The sequence below is a fragment of the Capsicum annuum genome, chromosome 11 (genome assembly GCF_002878395.1).
Source record: "Capsicum annuum cultivar UCD-10X-F1 chromosome 11, UCD10Xv1.1, whole genome shotgun sequence".
NCBI classification, from domain to species: Eukaryota; Viridiplantae; Streptophyta; class Magnoliopsida; order Solanales; family Solanaceae; genus Capsicum; species Capsicum annuum.
The window spans coordinates 6,895,172-6,900,459 of NC_061121.1; the positions used below are offsets into that span (position 1 = coordinate 6,895,172).

The following is a 5,288-nucleotide window of genomic DNA, read 5'->3' on the forward strand; positions in this document are numbered from 1 at the left end:
GCTCTCCTAATAACTACCTACTACTCGCCCATAATGAGAAAATGGTAGTGGCCTTAAGGATTTTAGAGTTGGCAATATGTTATGCAGCCCCCTCTTGGCTAAAGGCCAATTAAATTATTGAACTCAAAATTTATTTAAATCAATAAGTAATCATTTAAAATTTATTACTTTTTAGGTGCAAATTATTGTCTACACCCCTATTCTCAACTTCTCCAATTTGTAGAGGGGTTCCAATTTCTCAAAATCACCATGTTCTATCTTCCAAATTGATGCAAGGTTCTGAAGGCCATATAGTTAACAAGTTCATGTATTTAGAATACAATTTTATCTGTTGCTTGATATTTATATAAAATCAATGAATCTAAAATAAAATATTTTATACTAATATTTATTATTTAAATTGTTGCTAAGAAAAATAATTTGTTATTGAAATTTCAAGTGCTAATATATTTTTTTTATTTGAGGTCAAAATCAATTTTGAATAAACTTATACCTACCACGTATAATGTAATTATTTTTTTCTTTTGAATTTTCTTTTGGATATAGGTCTAATTATTTCTACATCAGAATACTAAGTAATTTAGATTTTTTATTTCCCTCTACATCTAAATATGTGCTATTTTCCTTTATTTATAAACACTAAAACTAAAAATTTGATTGATATCATCATTTGATAGTGTAATACTCCTTAAAACATAGTATAACATTTACATGAGCCGATATTAGGAATTAGATTCACATACTGAATACTCCAATAGATTTAAACAACTAGGAAGACTCCTATGAGTTAACTTTGTGACCAAATCCATTTCCTTGTTGATAACCAGAGTATGTTCCGGGACTAACACAAAAACATTCCCCATCACGACATATGGGACTCTGAACGGCAATCCCCCACTGACACTCATTAGAATCACAATCGTCGATAGTATGACACTTCGATCGTCCCGTCACTATATCTGAAAATTAAAAATTTGTTAGCATCAAACAAAAGCATGTTTAAATCCAAATAATTAATTAAATATTGTAATTCATCATGTGAGATTAAAAATTATTATACGATTGCGGCAGATCTAGAGTTGTTCGAATCTTTTATACATGTTTGATGTAAGGAGAGGGATAAAGAAACAAAAGAAGTGACTAACCACGTGAAAAGATAAATAAGGTGATTAGATAAAATACAATCTACTGATTTTTTTCCATACTGAATAGAAGGGAAGTTCTTTTCTATTTGTGTGTGTCTAGAGTTCTTATTGTAACAATATATATAGTACATAAGAAGTTACTAATATGGACTTTCATTTAAGTATTATGGAGCGTGGATCAAAGAAAAATTTTTGTTTATGAAAGAACTTTCATTTCAGTCTTAAATTTTGGATAAGAGGTCAAAGGAAATCTCTTATTTATGAATGAACTTTCATTTCAGTCTTGAATTTTGAAGAATGGGTCAAAGAAAATCTTTTATTCATGAATGGATTTTCATTTCAGTCTTGAATTTTATAGAATGGATCAAGAAAATCTTTATTTATGAATGAACTTTCATTTTAGTCTTAAATTTTGGAGAATGGGTTAAAGAAAATCTTGTTTATGAATGAACTTTTATTTTAGTCTTAAGCTTTTGATAATGGGTCAAAGAAAATCTTTTGTTTGTGAAAGAACTATCATTTCAGTCTTAAATTTTAAATAATGGGTCAAAATTTTTTTTTGTTTATGAAATAACTTTCATTTCAGTCTTAAATTTTGGATAAGGGGTCAAAGAAAATCTTTTGTTTATGAATGAACTTTCATTTCAGTCTTAATTTTTTGATACGGGTTAAAGAAAATCTTTTGTTTATGAAAGAACTTTCATTTCAGTCTTAAATTTTGAATAATGGGTCAAAAGAAATCTTTTGCCCATGATGGAACTTCTATTTCAGTCTTAAATTTTGGATAAAGGGTCAAAGGGAATCTTTTATTTATGAATAAACTTTCATTTCAGTCTTAAATTTTGAAGAATGGGTTAAAATTTTATTTTATTTTTTGTTCATGAATGGACTTTTATTTCAGTTTTGAGTCTTGGAGAATGGATCAAAGAAACTCTTTTATTTATGAATGAATTTTCATTTATTCTTAAATTTTAGAGAAGGGATCAAAGAAAATCTATTGTTTATGAATGGACTTTTATTTTAGTCTTAAATTTTTGATAATGGGTCAAAGAAAATGTTTTTTTATGAAAGAACTATCATTTCAGTCTTAAATTTTGAATAATAGGTCAAAACAAATCTTTTGTTTATGAAAGAACTTCCATTTCTGTCTTAAATTTTCGATAAGGGGCCAAAGGGAATCTTTTGTTTATAAATGGACTTTCATTTCAACGTTGAATTTTGGAGATTAGGTCAAAAAAATCTTTTGTTTATGAATGAATTTTCATTTCAATCTTATTTTTTTGATAATGGGTCAAAGAAAATCTTTTGTTTATGAAAAAACTTTCATTTCAATCTTAAATTTTGAATAATGGGTAAAAAAAATAAATCTTTTGTTTAGGAAAGAACTTTCATTTCAGTCTCAAATTTTGGATAAAGAGTCAAAGGGAATCTTTTGTTTATGAATGAATTTTCATTTCAATTTTAAATTTTGGAGAATGGGTCAAAAAAAATCTTTTGTTCATGAATAGATTTTCATTTCGATATTGAATTTTGGAGAATGGGTCAGAGAGTTCATGAATGAACTTTTATTTCAATCTATAATTTTGGAGAATGCATCAAAGAAAATCTTTTATTTATATAAGGCTAACTAATGATCTACCTTAAATAAAGATCTATTACCATCTTTTATCAATAATACCTTGAATACATCCAACCATCACAAGAGATATACTCCAGTATCCACCCATTCCATTTTAGTTGATCATCTTAATAAAAGTAAAATTCTCATATTAATTGATCACTTACTAAAAAAAAGGATATAATTAATTATTTTTTTATTTTATCACTACAATTAATAGTATACATTAAATATAAATAATTTCAATTTCAATGTACATTCACCGAATGAATATTATTAATATGGGTAAAGAGTAAAATAATAGAATTCATCATTCAATTTATGATTTTTTTATTACTGTGTAAAATGAAATGCCCCCAACTAAAATGGGACGAAGGGAGTATTTTCTAAGTCAATCTTATTATTATAATTTTTTTGGTTAAATTTTTGTTTTAAAATATTTTAAGAAAGCAAGTTTGAACAGTTTTTCAAAATGACTTCTAATAAATGTATTTTTTTCAAATGTGCTTTTTTTTTTTAAAAAAAAAAATTGTTTCGCTTAGTTTCTAAAAGACAATTTTGTTACTCTCTAGAAGTACTTAATTTTTTCGAAAACTTGATCAAACACTTCTTTTGGTAAAAGTAAGCACTTTTGGAGCTGTCCCAAACACACTATATAAGGCAATCTTATTATTAGTTTTCAAGGTCTTAGGGTGTGTTTGGTACAAAGAAAAATGTCTTTCACCGGAAATTATTAATAATTGAATTTCGTATTTATTTTGTTTTTTAAACTTATAATAAGGTGATTCTCAAGATAAATTTTTCATTAACTAAGACTAATTTTCCCTTCTTAACTATGAAAAAGACCAATAGGGCCTCAAAAGATAAAAAAACTTTAGATTCTCTCTCAATTCACAATATCAAGCCTGGTGTCTTGGTAATATAATTATGTTTGAGGGATATGTGCATGTGTTTGAATTGAATAATTAAGACTTAGAAATGCCAATTACGCGGTATAAATGGGTAAAATTTATTCACAATGGGTACTTACATTAAGAGATAATACATAGTTACCTTACTAAATTTGTACCTAATTTTAAGAAGACACTTTAACTTTGTAAGAGCCTATAATCCGTCTAAACAATTTTTGAACTGACATAAATGTACCCTTTTTCAGCCACTTGACATATTGCATGTATATCACTCTCTTAGGATGAGTGAGCAACAAAAGATATAATTTAAAACTTATTTTTGACTATTTTTTAATTAAAAGTTATTTCTTAGTTTTTTCTCTTTTATTTTACTTTTCCTTATTAAAGTTTTCTTTTTTCATTTTAGTATTGATTTTTGTTAGGAACCCCCCCCCTCTCCCCCCTCTTTTTTTGATTCGAGAGAAATAAGATTCACTTTATTGTTTAATTTCTTCTCAAAATTTTCTTGAAGTTTTGTTGGTTCCACTTTATCCATCATTGTTATTTTGTATTCTTCTTTTATAGATTTATGAGTTTTTTTAAATCATCTTTGCATATGCTTTTTTGGTGGAGATGATAAAGAGTAATAGAACGTGAGGAAACAAGTGTAAAAAGTGAGATTGTTGCTGCCAACACAATATTTTATTGGACAAATTTTGTGCTTTCAATTTAAGGGTAGTCTGGATTTGGATTTAGACTTTCAATCAGATAATTAATTTCATTAGTTTGAAGATAAAGATATGACAAATAAAGTGATCAACCATGAGTCTATGACTGTTGTAAAAGAATATCGTTTAGATAAAATCTTTAGATATATATGTGTTTTATAATTTGAGAGGGAAAGGAAAAAGTCAATTACATTAACAATAAAATAAAATAGTGAAGTGGTTGCTAGTGATTGGTTAAATGAAATTCCCTTTGCTTTCTTCTTCACGTTGATATTTAACCAAACATCGATACTTTGCTTTCTCTCTTCTCTGCAAACACCAAACTGCTCGGACCATCGAATAATAGCAATTTCGATGGTCTTCCACCTTCCCCTTCACCTTTCATCTCATATCCATCAATCCCACAGTTTTCATCTGCTTTACATTCCTTCACCATCAACTTTCTTGCTTAAATCAGATCCTAAAACACTCCTCCATCACTGTCACGTCTGGAAAGGGCAAAGAGCATGAGAGACCATTAGATTTAAGATTGTTATTTCTTTAATTCGATGGTTCTGAACTTAGAGACTCCAAACCTTCTCTTCCTCTCTTCATATCAACCTGAAAAGGCAAAATTCATCCCTTTATTTTCCGGATTTCATCATTACCTCATACAATTGAGCCTTCACTTGAGAACCATTGCAACCCCTCTCAATTTTAGCTATAAAAGGAGCCTTTGGGCTCCAAATTTTTGATCAAGAAAATAATTGATAAAATTAACATCAAATATCAATAAATTCATTTATTTTCTTACTAAATTTGAATTTTAGATCTCCGACGAGCAAGCCCTAGTCCATTACTCCAAAAAGGACTGTTGGTCCTATTTTTGACTTTTTTTTTTAATATGTCGGTGCGAGTCTGATATGGT

General features: G+C 27.9%; 1 long non-coding RNA gene across 1 annotated transcript; it reads right to left on the bottom strand.

Moving 5' to 3' along the window:
• Positions 1-674: 674 nt before the first annotated feature.
• On the bottom strand, positions 675-1,225 carry LOC124888618. Its single transcript, XR_007047103.1, has 2 exons — positions 1,146-1,225; positions 675-959 (listed from the first exon to the last, which is right to left on the bottom strand). It is a non-coding gene; the product is annotated as an uncharacterized LOC124888618 (long non-coding RNA).
• Positions 1,226-5,288: the final 4,063 nt, after the last annotated feature.